At 42.6% G+C, this 14,446-nt stretch overlaps 1 long non-coding RNA gene across 1 annotated transcript in view; it reads right to left on the bottom strand.

Moving 5' to 3' along the window:
• Nucleotides 1-8,753: 8,753 nt before the first annotated feature.
• The window catches only part of LOC135291174 (uncharacterized), a 28,580-nt gene continuing 22,887 nt past the window's right edge, over nt 8,754-14,446 (bottom strand). Inside the window, exon 3 of the long non-coding RNA XR_010354044.1 lies at nt 8,754-10,362. This is a non-coding gene — a long non-coding RNA (uncharacterized LOC135291174). The remainder of the gene's footprint in view (nt 10,363-14,446) is intronic.

Consider the following 14,446-nt stretch of genomic DNA (forward strand, 5'->3'; position numbering starts at 1 on the left):
AAAATTAGTAGAAGATCCAATTCTGTTTGTATTTTGCCTTTCTTTGCAATTTTTGAAATATAGAATATTTTTAATCTTGGTTATTTATAAATTGTGGGAGCTCAGTACATCACTCCGGATGTCCAGAGCTACCGAGACAACCCTTGGGGGGCTCGGAGGCCCTGGAATGTTGCCAAAAGTACCTGGTGGCTTGACTTTGATCCTTTTAAAGAAATGACACCTGAAGGTGAGGAGATGAGAAAATTTCATGTCTAAATAGAGAGGGGATGTTATTCACTTGTTAGAACTTAAGTTAGAATGCACTGTACAGGGGGGTTTTATGTATTGTACAGGGGGGTCTAGAATTCTGTACATGGATCAGGAGTCCCAAGATGGAGGAATTTGGGCGTGCCCTGTCCTTCTTCTTTCTTCTCCTTGGCATCCATGTTCAGGATGATGTTGGCATGTGTGGATTGGTTCATAGAAAGAGTACACTTGCCAACAAGGGCAGAAAGTATTGGGAAGTAAAGGTAAATATCGGATACGTAATTTTCATTATAAAAGAGACAACCGCCTCGTGGGCGGGGGAGAGTGCCTTTGGCTGTCTTGCTGATCAGACCTCGGCTGGACAGACAGAAAATCTTTGTAGATAAGAAATAATAAACTTGACTGAAGACCGAAAGCAAGAGTCCAGACTCCTTCTTCGAGAGCGCGGCCTACCCAGAACCACTTTTTCCCGTGCTGGGGCAGAGACAAGCAACAGCCGACCCCGGCATCTGGCGTCCCTGGGTGGGCACGAAGGGGGGCCCGAAGGTGAGCACGAAGAGCGACAGCTCAAGCGGAGAGCCGAAGAGTGAGCTGCAAAGAGAACACCCAGGTGGGCAGCACCCGAGCGGGCAGCTCCCAGGCGGGCAGTTCCCGGAGCTGGACTCATTCCCAGGAGAACACTGATAACTCCTTGGGAAGGCAGCCAGAAGAGTCTGAAGAAGCAGCAGCCAAAGAGAGAACACCGCACTCCACTTCTCCCGAAGAAACCTCGTATCAGAACAGCCCGGATCAGAATCGGAAAGGCGCCTCTGAATCCATCTCCTGTGACCTGCTGGACGGGAACCGGGAGCCTCCAGACTGCTCTGACGACACAAATTCGGTGAGAAGGTCAAAATTAAGAAACATGGGGAACACACTCACACAGGAACAAATAGAAACATTGTCAGCCTTACAAGGCGTGACAGAAGCGTACGCAGAGGGGGTTTCTAAAAAGGAGCTCAAAGAGTTATTATTGTGGGTCAGATATAATTATCCGTTTGCAGAAACACATGTGTTGTTTGAGGTGGGCTTTTGGCAAGAAGTTAACAGACATTTATATTTTTTAGCTGCTAGAAAGGAAGAGACGGCTTTCAAGCTGTTATCTCCAGCGAGAATTATGTTAGAGGCTATCTCTGCAAGGTGTCGGAGATCAGCCAGGGAATTAGGTTCCACAACTCCCACAAGGGCGGGGAAAACAGAGCATGGCTCGGTGCAGAGATTGGCTCTGGTTCCAATTGGCCCGGGGGGGACAGCTCCCGAGGGAGAGGAGCAAGGGGAAAAGGCACTGCTTTCAGCCCTGTCATCCCAAAGTCCCAGGAGACCTCCAAAACGCCCTGAAAACCCAGAAACTGAGGGAGGTTCAGGCTCCGATTCAGACGCGAATACAATCCCAACCCCAGAACAGCTAAGATCTTCACCCAGCGAGATCGAGGGGTCGGGGACGATTGTTCCTGAATTTCGGATCTCGGGGAACGAAGGGGCGGGGGAGGCGGAAGAATCAGGAAGGGGGGTCCGCGGGGGATTGAAGGGGGATGGGGAAACGCTTTCTCGCGGCGGCGTGGCGGCGACGGCGGCGGTCGCGACCGGCGGGGGGGGCGCGGAAGCGGTGGGGAACACGAGTTTTGGCACGGGTTTTGGGGGACCCACACCGGGGGTGGCGGCCTTGGCGGGCGCCGTGCCAAAGACGCACGCGGGGGGCGAGACACGCGGGACATCCGGGAAGGGCTCCCAAATCACAGCGTCCACGTCAGACGCGGGCAACAAGCTCGGAGCAGCCGCGGAACTCCGAGCAGCACCCGTAAGTAGACGTAGGGGACGCACGGCGGTGACGCAGGACCCGGAAGTCGCACCGCGGCGGTCAGCTCGCATCGCGGAGCAAACACGGGCACGGGCGAAGCAGGGATCGTACACACGGGTACGGGGTATGGACACAGCATCAGAGAGGGAGGAGTCGGGGACAGACACTGGGGAGGAGACATCAGAAGGGGAGCGGGGCGGAGACAGTGACGTCAGTCCAGGGGAGACGGGAAGCATTCCCGAAAAAGCGCACACGCGAAAAATGCGGACGGAGCGCGGTCGGGGGCGGGTCCGATCCTCGGTGACGTCCCAGGCGAGGAGGGGCCGATCTCGGGGCTCCGTATCCCGGGGCTCCACCCCTTCTCCGGTTCCAGTTTCCTCGATCCCAACCCCTGTGGTTCAGACCACTCCCATCTCAGGGCGGTGCTCAGGTGTTCAACCTCCATTGCTGGCTCAGTCAAAATCCGTGCAGGCTCAGGTTCCACAAACACAACTGCTGCAGCCAATCGATACGGCTGAGGAGCCGATCGAGCTCGTGACGTCATCGCACCTGTCCAGGCAACCCAGTGGGGGGATGACCGAAATGCAGGGCAGAGCCACAACGTTATCTCGTGGCAGGACTGCAACCATGCAGCAGTTTTTTCCAACAACGTATAAAGGGAAGGCAACGTTAAAGAAAACAGTACCACAGTTAGAACTTAAAGATACATTATACGAGGATCAAGGGCAAGAAGAAGACGTGATACGAATCGCAGCATCAGAGGGAATTCCGGCATGGATGTTTTCAGCAGCAGAAGCAAGAAGAGGATATATGCCATCATTTGATGCGATGGAAAGGATGCAGACACAAGAGTTTCAAATTCCTTATTTAAGTCCAGGAGCGAGGCCAAAGACCTCGAGTCAAAGACTGTTTGAAAAACAATCACTGCTGACATCAAAGACTCCACTGTGCATGCAATTGCCAAAAGAATTTCTACAGGAAGAAGAGGAACAACCAATGAAAATGGTGGATTGGAAACAAGTCAAAAAGGAACTGACAGAAGAAGCTTTGCTGCAAGGATCAGGAGATCTTACAATGCCAGTGACATATGATGCGCAGGGGCAGAATCCAAGATGGGAAAGATTGAATCATGATGTGATCAAAGACTTAGCGAGAGCTGTTCAACGCAATGGACTGGATTCACCATACTTTAAACAGCTCCTGAGGGGGACATTTACTATGTATGACCTGACGCCATTTGATATTCGAAGCCTTGTGTCAATGCTCCTCACAGACACGCAGAATCTCATCTGGGAAAGAAGATGGCGAAGATATCTCACAGAGTTGAGGAACAATTATCAAGGCGGGCCAAACGCAAACCTCACTGAAGCACAGTTGGCAGGAGATCCTCCAGATGACAATCCAGCAGAACAAGCGGTACGTCTTCCAAGGCGAGTGTTGAATGACATCAAGGAAGCGGCGCGGAAAGCGATCTTGCAGATCGCTCCAGCAGGAGTTCCAGATGTCCCATTTTCAACCATCAGGCAAGGTCCCACAGAACCATATTCATCATTCATAGATCGACTCACGCAAGCGGTGGATCGGCAGGTGACCATTGAAGCTGCGAAGCGACCACTCTTGGAAAGTCTCGCATTCGGCAATGCCAACCCGGATTGCCAACGAGTCATCACTGCAATGCCAGGAAGACCATCCTTGGCAGAGATGGTGGAAGCATGCAGCAAGGTGGGAACGCCTCAGCATGTTGCGTCGATCGTGAGAGATGAATTGAGAGGAGAATGGGAGAGCCAGCTGAGAGAACACTCGGGAAAACGATCAAAAGAAGAGATGCTGGACAAAATATTTCAACAGCAGAATGAAATTCTTGCAATCATCAAAAAGAAAAACAATCCACCAAGAGGACAGTGACACAGGCCTTCAAAAACAATTCTTACAGATCTAGAAATGATGGCGCAAATCATCATCAAGGGGAGAACAAGGTTGTTGACAATGGCAAGACAAGAATTTTCAATCATTCATTTACCATTGAAAAAGGATTATTTTAAATGGGCGATGCAGAAATCAAAAGATTTAATAATTGCATTGTTAGCTTTCCCAGGAACTTGCACAATTCATTTTCCACAACACAGAGTGCTGCAGTCGCAAATATGTTACAGAGCAAAGCCAAGAATAAGTGAAGAACCTCTGGACGGGATCACAGTATTCACTGATGGCTCAGGGAAGACACACAAGTCAGTGATCACATGGGTGAACTCAGAGACAGGGAAATGGGACTCGGATGTGAGGATGATTCAGGGTTCTCCACAAATTGTGGAATTGGCAGCAGTCACTTGAGCATTTCAGTTGTTTGAACAACCTCTCAATTTGATTACGGATTCCGCATATGTCGCGGGGGTAGTCAGACGCTTGGAAGGTTCACTCTTGAAAGAGGCCAACAATGAAGTATTGTATTCATATTTGGTGAGCATGAAAACTTTGTTGGAAAATAGAGAACATGAATATTTTATCACACACATCAGAGCTCACAAAACACTTCCAGGATTTTTAGCAGAGGGGAATGCTCAAGCAGACAGGTTGACAATGCCCATTTCACATTGTATGTGTTGAATTTTCTAAATAGTTCATCCTCAGAACCCAATCCTCCGATCTTGAGACATTTCTCAAATAGTTCACAGGCAAGATTAAGAGAGAATCCTTTAGTTTTGGTCAGAAACCCAGAATCAGGACAGATAGAAGGTCCTTTCAAACTAATCACTTGGGGCAAGGGTTTCGCTTGTGTTTCCACAGAGCAAGGTCCGAAGTGGGTGTCGGCACGACACGTGAAGCCGTTTCGAACGCAAGAACAAAAGAACACAGATCCCGGAAACAGAGAGACAAGTACTCAGACAGAGGAGGAGACTCAAACTACAAGCAATAATCTAGAAGAAACAAAAGAATAAAAGACTTTGGGGGTTTTCTGAAAAACTTTGGGTGGAAAATGGTGATATTTAGTCAGAAAGGTGGGGTGATGAACTTTGCAATGTTCATGTGTTTTGTCTCATTGCCAATGGTTTTGAAAAACAAAGCAAATTTACCAGTCAATCAGCCAGAGAAAAATGTTTGGGAAGCTTTAGCCCAAGCAGCAAATTTAGATAGCATTTGCCTGACGCACTCCAGACCAGGGAGGCCATTTTCAGCATGCATGATTGGATTGCCAGTGAGTGAATGGCCAATTCCAGGACACACTGCAATCGAGATCTCACAGGTCGTTAAAGATCCTGTGAATGAATGGTATACTTGGACACATTCTCTTCCTGTGGCTTCTTCTGAACCTCAGGAATTGGAGATTTTCGGGTCCATGACAATGAATGTATGCATGAAATTGGAAGTTTCAGGTACAGCAAAGCCAAACAAAACTATTGATGTTACTCCCAGTCATGAATTCTACAGAAATGCGTCAGCCTGGTGCAACAACACCATGGTGACAGACAAAGGGTCACTCCAAGTCCCAGTGCAACTGCCAAGGGGATTCTTTTTGATTTGTGGAGACAGGATTTGGCATGGTATTCCTGCGAATGCCAAGGGAGGTCCATGCAGCATTGGAAGAATTTCAATGCTGACGCCAGATTTAAAGATGCAGAGAGAACAAAAACATAAAGAAAAAAGATCTTTACAGTATTTCGATGAGAATTGTGATGACAGGGTTTACACTTGGAGCAAGGCAAGGAGAATTGCGATAGCAATTTTCTCACCTCAGGCAGCATCAGGAATTGCTTTGACTCAATTGGATCGTATGGGTTGTTGGCTGAGCAAGCATGCTCAATCAGTCTCTCTTGCACTGAGTGACATGTTACAAGACATAAACAGTGTAAGACGGGCAACTCTGCAAAACAGAGCCGCAATCGATTATCTTTTGCTTGCTCACGGCCATGGGTGCAAAGAATTTGAAGGAATGTGCTGTATGAATCTCTCCGATCATTCCAGGTCAATTCATGAAAATATCGAAAAAATAGAGGAGAGTGTGAAGAAACTTGGCGAGATCACTGGATCTTGGATTGAGGACATGGCAAAGTTTTTTGATCTTTCACCTTTGGGAAAAAAAAAATTTTAAAGATAGGGTTTCAAATTTTGGTGATTCTCATAGTTCTCTTGATTGTAATCCCATGCATTCTTTTATGTGTGCGGGGTGTCATGAGTCGAGTTGTAAAGAGAGTGCTTTTGGTGCAAACAGAAGGGGGAGATGTGGGAGCTCAGTACATCACTCCGGATGTCCAGAGCTACCGAGACAACCCTTGGGGGGCTCGGAGGCCCTGGAATGTTGCCAAAAGTACCTGGTGGCTTGACTTTGATCCTTTTAAAGAAATGACACCTGAAGGTGAGGAGATGAGAAAATTTCATGTCTAAATAGAGAGGGGATGTTATTCACTTGTTAGAACTTAAGTTAGAATGCACTGTACAGGGGGGTTTTATGTATTGTACAGGGGGGTCTAGAATTCTGTACATGGATCAGGAGTCCCAAGATGGAGGAATTTGGGCGTGCCCTGTCCTTCTTCTTTCTTCTCCTTGGCATCCATGTTCAGGATGATGTTGGCATGTGTGGATTGGTTCATAGAAAGAGTACACTTGCCAACAAGGGCAGAAAGTATTGGGAAGTAAAGGTAAATATCGGATACGTAATTTTCATTATAAAAGAGACAACCGCCTCGTGGGCGGGGGAGAGTGCCTTTGGCTGTCTTGCTGATCAGACCTCGGCTGGACAGACAGAAAATCTTTGTAGATAAGAAATAATAAACTTGACTGAAGACCGAAAGCAAGAGTCCAGACTCCTTCTTCGAGAGCGCGGCCTACCCAGAACCACTTTTTCCCGTGCTGGGGCAGAGACAAGCAACAGCCGACCCCGGCAATAAATGATTAAAAAAAAATCATATCACCTGGCAAGTTGACTGTGAAAAGTCAAGTGTTCAATAAAGTGTTTAACTTATCTAAGAGAAACTAGTCAGGCTGCAATAAAGTTTTCAAATGCCTGGTTCCACAGAAAGGGGGAGAAAAACTTTGAGATACTTACTGTCAAAACAACTGGAGTTTTTTTAAAGATCACTGAAAATTAATGGTCCTATGTGTAGCATATATACTAATGCTTTTCTTCTCTTGCCCTCATGTATGTCTCTGCTGTCCCTATTAGATCCATGTGCTGTGACACTTCTCCTTGGATCACTAACCATGTAATCAGTAACACTAGGAAAATAGCAATTTCCCTCGAGGTCTGGATGGTTACATTGAGTTCATTAAGGTGAGATTTTGGGCAACTTGGACATTTCCTCTGTCTCTCAAATGCATTTCAACAACCTAAATAGCAGGTGTAGTGTTGGCTGTGAATATGCACTTCAGGGATGTCAGGTAGTAATTACAGGCATCATAGGCAGTCAGCTTTATAATTTGCCTCTGGACAATTTAATTTAATCTTCCCAACTATGTCCTTTGCCATGTTCTTTTTCTTTCCATCTTTTATCAGTGTTATGGTGTGCACACTGCAGGGCTCTTACCTGCTGGTGGCTAAATCCCAGCATGATTACATAGTGCTTGTGCTGCTCCTTCAGTGGTTAGCCCTGTCAAAACCAGCTGTTCACTCATCAAATCACATCTTCTGCAACCCCTACTCCTTCTTTGGGGGATCGTTAAATGCCTTGGTGATGGTAACCTTTGAGGGCTGGGAACACCTGGGCATTAAGGAGATCTTCTGTGGTGCCAGCTGAATAGCCTGTGCAACTTAATGCATTCTAAAATTCATCAAAACACCTGAAAATGGCCTCTTGTTTTAAAACAGGAGTTTGTTTCTTGAGCTCTGGCCTTTCAGTTGTATGGGCAGTAGCACAGTGTTTGAAAAAGAAATGTACATTAAATACATAACTATGGACCACATATATTTGTACTAAATACAAATAGTATCAAGGACTTGAATTCTGAGCTGAAACTCATCCTAATTATTATCTGATCACATCAAAGACATGTAGACACAGACTGTCATTTCCCTTTGACCATATGTTCAAGTGCTTGCATGTAGCATCCTGCCTTGCTTTCATATGCCCATCTCAATATCTCTGGGTTTATGTTGGTGCTCATATGTGTTGTGGCATTCCCAAATCTTTCATCCTTTTTCCACCTCCAGCTATTCTTCCCCTGTTGTCTTCAGTCTCTGGAAACCATCTGTGGACATGCCACCGACAGCAGCTCCCAGACAGGTGCTTGGTGGTACAAAGATGAGTTTGGCAATTTCAGCACGACTGGGTCATCTGACCTCACCTCCAAGCAGAATTACCACTACTGTTCAATCTTAGTCCATGCTGTTCAGTAAGGGTCTCTATTGCATGCATTATGTAAGATCATTTCCCAGCTGAGCACTTTCCAGTGAATTAAGATATATTGTATAATCATAGCTAAATAATTCTAAATGTGTACTTTTTTGGGAATATTTCAAAATGAGTAAAAAAATGTACTTGATGAAGCATGAGAAACATGTATAATGGTAATTTAAAACAAAACAGAGACCTTCCTTTGTGTGATTTATTACCCAGGATTTTGTCTAGACTTTTTTGCAGCGGAAACTTAAAACACTTATTATTTGAACCAGTAAAAATTCTTGGTTTAGTAAATTAATGATTTCCAGGAAAATTAAATATTAAAAGCAAAGTCTGTGAAGTGTAGCTTAAAATGTCTGAAGCTAAGATTTAAAAAGAGAGATCTTATCTGTGAGGTGTCCGTGTGGGGGTATGTGTGTGTGTTTGTGCAAGCATGCCAGCGCAAATGATTCAGGCTCATTTAAGAATGTGCAAAATATTAAGAACAAAGAAAGGGCTGAGGAAAGATTTGTCAGTAATGATAAAATCAGAGGGACATGTCTTCCTTTATATTTTGTGAAAGGAAATAATTAAAAATGGCAAGAACTGACCTCCAGATTTCAGTCCAAACCTAAAGAATTAGACCTAAAATATCAGCACAAGGAAATGTAATTATAATGAGCTACAGCAGATGTTACAGAGCCTTTTGCAGAGTGCTGAACACTCCCCAGGCAGAGAAAAAAATTCACATCAGAAGAAAATGAGATGAGATGGAAAGTAAGTCGTGTCTTGCAAAGTGGGTCCCTGTAGGCTGCTGTGCAAATGTAAGGAAGTAGATAAAAAACATGGTAATTTTGATCTCTCCTCTTTCTTGGAATCATTTATTTGTTCACTGAAATGAGTTTTGGCTCTTAATTCTTGTGAAATTTTAGTAGCAGAACTGCTTTTTAATTCTTTTTAGACAAAGCCTTGAAAGGCCCTCCAATCAGAACTTCTTGCCTCAAAGCAATGTGCAGCAGTTCTCAAAAGAGATTGTTGTCAAATATCAAAATTGGTAGCATAATAAATATTCATTGGTAGACTGCTGCAGATCTGAGAATAAAGTGAGAGTAAGTTTTATTCATGTTTAAAATGCCAAATTTTTTGTTAGTAAAAAAAATTGTTTCCTATACGTTTATGTTTCTGTATGCCCTTTGGTTCCTAGGACAATGATGTTGAAGTGGAACAGGTCTAACCTAGGGGTTAAAAGACTGGCAGTGCTCTGTGTGACTTTACTGTATATCCCTGATTAAGTCACCTAGGCCTCAATTCTAGAAAATGCTTGCCAACAGTCTGAGCCAGAGCTGACATTTTGGAAAAGGAGTAATGCAGAGAGAGGAACTTTGATCTTAGGCAGGCAAGCCTCAGAATGTCATCCTCAAATGATGCCTAGATTTAGGAGGCCTTTTTAACAGGAAAAAACCCCCAATCGTTCTAGCATTCTTCTAAGTACTTTATTGTTGAGAGGTGTTAAGTGCACTATGGCAGCACACTGTTAGCAAGGGAGATTTCTTCCTCTTTGATTGCAGTAATGTTACATGTCCATTTCTTAGCCTTTGCGGGAGCCTGCACAATAGCAAGCAGCTGAGAATTGGCAGGAAGGACTTTTTTGGACAATTCACTGAGGTCAGGAAATCCATGACAGTGTTTTGATGAGCAGTTTGAAATGGTACGCGTAGTAAGCTGTAGAACAAAAATGTTAACTCTAGCAGGATTAAAATAAACTGAGTTTGAGAAGATGGGTGTTTTTAACCTCCTCGTATTTGTTTCAAGAGCTGGAGCCTTATAGAACTGTAGGATTTGGATTACGTATATAGTTCCCTCTCCTTAGCAGTGCTGTATGTCCATCTGTGTTACTCCTGATCTTCAGCACTGTGCTCTGCAGCAGTAGGAGTGCAGGACCTGACGCAGACTCCGCTGGTATTTATCCTGAAAATCAATCAGAGATCTTGTGAATCAAAGTATCAGTTAATTGCTTCCTAAGATACATGTACTCCCTCAAGCCTAGGAAAATACACCCTTTCTATAAGCTACTTCAAACTGAGGAGAAACGTCTTTCAGATGTGATGGTGCCTGTTTCAAAATCTGGACCCATTTGGAAGACAGATTTGAGGGGAACAGAGGAAGACCATGAGATGTGGCCCAACAAGAAATCTGCCATGTTGCATGGGTTCTCCTGTTTTTTCTGCAGTACACACATGTTACAGTTTCTTGTTGTCATCTGTAAACCTCTCAGAATGGCTGCCAGCAGGGAAAAACAGAAATAACATGGTTCTGGTTTTGTATTTCCTTGCACTGGCCCTGTTCAGAGATTGCGCCTGAGTGGTCAATGAAAAAATGTTCAGAGTCCTGGGGCTGTCTCTGTTCTTTCCTCGCTCAGTTTGCTATCTCAGCTGCAAGTCTATTTTAAAGAATCACAGAATATGATGTGTTGGAATCACAACAATCATCAAATCCAACTTTTGGGTTTCTTTAGCTAGGAATCAGAATGCTTCGTGTACTTCTCTGTTTACTGATGGATTTAAAGGAAGATTAGGTGAGTGGGTTCAGTTGGGATTCCACAGGTGTTTGAAGTCTGTCCCTACTACTGCTTTAGATCTTGTGCAGTAGCCCAGGGCTAGTGCTGGCAAGGCAAGGCAGGGCAGGGCAGGGCAGGGCAGGTCAAGGCAAGCTTTTATTCTCTGTTTTATCTCAATGCCCACTGCTGCTGTTTTTTTTTTTTTTTGTTTTTTTTTTTTTTTTTTTTTTTTTTTTTTGTTTTTTGTTTTTTGTTTTTTGTTTTTTTTTTTAAGAAGAAAGCTTATTTACCCACATGAAAGTGAACTTTCTGCCTGAACCTTGTTATGATCTATGTCACATGATACTTCCTAATACTAGGAAGGCCTGGAAATGAAAAGTCTCTTATTTCCTTTTCCTCTGTCCACAGCTCTGTTTCATGGTCTTCTTTTACACTTTCTTTGTCTCCTGCAGTCTCAATATTTCAAGAAAATAATTAGTGCCCCTGGTCAAAAACGTAAAGGTCTTTTTCTTATTCTTTTCTGACTTCATATTTTCTGCATGTCTCCTGCATTGTTCAAAGAGTGATGTCAGAAAGATGTTCAGGGTTGATTTTGCTGCTTCCTAGCTGTCTGAGCCAACACAATAGAGCTATGTCCTGTGAAGCACTCAGGATCATCAGTGTCTGAGTATGTGTATAGGCAACCTGTGTAAGGAGTGGATACCTTTATAAACACATATATGGCAAAACCCTGTCCTTCAAGAAAGACCTCTGCCACCCGGCATCTTGTTTGATTTCAGAAAGAAAATATAAGAGTAAAAACCAAGTTGTAATTTCACCATTTCCCTTCCTTTTGGGAAAACTCAAATGTTTAAATATATAAAACATATTTGATGTACACTGGAGTTTTCCAGATTGCTTTGTGTATTGTTGTGAGACCGAGATGGTGCCTCAGACATTTTCTCATTTTTTTCATTCTCTTCTGAAGCATTAGAAAATAGGATTAACAAAACATTCATATTACTTAAAAAAAATTATTGTAAATAGACAAAGTTTTAAAACTTAGTAAGTGGAAGAACAAACAGTAAAAGAAAAGTAAAGTAGAACATAAATGTATTGTGTAAAATGGAATAATGAACATAATCCTAAGCGTACACTAAAAATCAAAATGAGATAAGAAGTGATTTGTTGTCTGGTGGTTTTGTGGACCTGTTCAGCATTTGTGTCAGAAGACAACTCAACTAATGAAGTGCAGCATAAGTATTAGGCATTACTTATTATCTGGAATTTTTCAAAACCTAGTAAAACATAATCTGCATTTTAAGGAGGTTATTTTAGAGCTAGAAATATTGAAGTATGGAAAAAGTACCACTTGAGCTATTTTTACTTTAAATAATTTTTCTTTCTTAGAATTGTTATTTGAACACTGTTTAGAGATCTGTAAAGCTAAACTAAAAGTTCAAATGTTTAACTAGTGATGTCATAATGAGTCTTCCGTGACAAGTTGAGTCAATCAGTGTGTATGTAGGTTTTCAAACTACTGAGTTAATGTAGTCAGATCTTTTTAAAGAGTCATTTCATCCATTCTTTTCTTTGCAGAAAACAAATACCTATGTTTAATAGAGGCAATATTGCTACTTCATTGAGATAAGGCACACAAATATAATGTTACAGTGAGAATCACTAAGAATACACTGGGAAAAGATGTCAGAATGCTACATTAGAAAAGAGGGATGGTGGAATTATTGCTTGTAGTTCTCAATATATTCTTTTGCATACCATCCTGCTCAGATGATCCTAACTCCATTGTTTACAGTGTTAGTAGTTGTAATATCTGTGCTGTGTCACAGCTTCTGCATATTCATAGGCCTGGAAGTCCTTTTCAATCAGTGAAGGAACTGAGATGACATAAGAAGTGTTTTTTTCTACTGCTCGGGGGTGCATAGCCATTATTTACAGTTTGTCTGGTGTGATATAGCTGCTTTTTAAAAACCATGAAGAATTTCCTCAAATGAGCTGTAGAAATAAAGAATACATGTAAATCTCAGCCCAAGATGTGTTAGTTGCTGTTGAGGAACACAAAGTAAAGTGGATTAGCAAGCACTTAGTAGTAAACATGTGCCCAGGGCCTGGAAACCTTTAAATGTCAGGATGTATTTAGGGATTTTTTGCCTACATTAACAACAGACAAAGAAGAAGAAGATAGTTTTTAACAATGCCCAGAATGTCTTAGATGTGATTGTTCAAAGGTCTGCATTATCCTTGACGAAAACCATTATTTTGAATGCCTTCCCATTTTATCAGGACAGATTTAGTCCCTGTCAGAAGGCAACCTAAACTGGGATTGGCAACAGACAAGACTTGGATGAAGAGCTTCCTTGGCTCCTATGGGAAATATGGTGGCTCATGGCATGCCTTGCCATAACAGGGAGAAAGTATGATGTTTTTAATGTTATTTTTTCTCTGATGTGGCAAACTACTTCAGTCACTGGAGTTCAGAGGTCCCAGCCATGGCTGAGAGGTGGTTTGGATGATAAAGCTGGTGCTGTCTACTGTGAAAGTACTTCAAATAGGAACATTCTTTTAAGCTCAGTCAGTCCTTGGACCTGATCCAATTTTAAAGAGGAGAAGTTTTTCCATGGCTGCACTGGGAGCAAGATCAATACTCTTCTCTCTGCAGCCCTTTCATTTATTTCTGTTTCCTTCAAGCTTTTTTTCCCCCCACCACACTGTTCCTTTATACTAAGTTGCATATAAAAGTAAATTTTGGGATACTTCAGTGAAAAAAAACTTAGAACCACACAAAGAAAATCTGGCTCTAATGTTAATTTATCCCTATAGATGAAAATCTTAATTTATAATCGGGAAGCAATTTGTATGCGTGAGGAAATTCAGGACTTGAAGGTTATGCTGGTAGAGGTGCTACTTTCCATTCAAGTCTACTGCACTCTTTTTCTAATCAATTGTTCTAGCCTTTAATCAATCATTTTTGATTTAATTGACACTGACTGTAATCCTTTTGCTCTTTGCTCTGCTGCAGTTGTAGCTAGCACAAGTTTGATTGTACTTAGAGTGGGCCCATTCATTTTTTTTCCAGGAGTGCAAAGCCTTATCCAAAGCCCTTGCATTTTTTTAAATTTCTCTCATTGAGTATTATATTGGTGTTTGAAACATAGGGACATTAGTGTCCAGCAAATAATTTGTTTCATTTTTTAAAAAAAGGAAATACCTACCATTTGTACTTCTGCATCTGCTAGTTGTGGATTTGAGTATATCTAATATTTAAATTAGTTGTGAAAATGAGACTAATTAATTTTAATTATTAATCTGTTACTAAAACTTCACAATTCTCAGGAGAAAATGTGACATTGTGCTTCTTATGTTGATTAAGAAAGTAGGTAAAATGCAGCATTGCAACTGTTTTGATTTAAAAATATTGTTATTTATTTTATCCTGACTTTGAAAATGACTGAAGGAGCATTTGGCTGTACCACGGGAGAGTGCTGTGCATCTTTA

Source organism: Passer domesticus, chromosome Z, assembly GCF_036417665.1.
Source record: "Passer domesticus isolate bPasDom1 chromosome Z, bPasDom1.hap1, whole genome shotgun sequence".
In the NCBI taxonomy this organism is placed as follows: Eukaryota; Metazoa; Chordata; class Aves; order Passeriformes; family Passeridae; genus Passer; species Passer domesticus.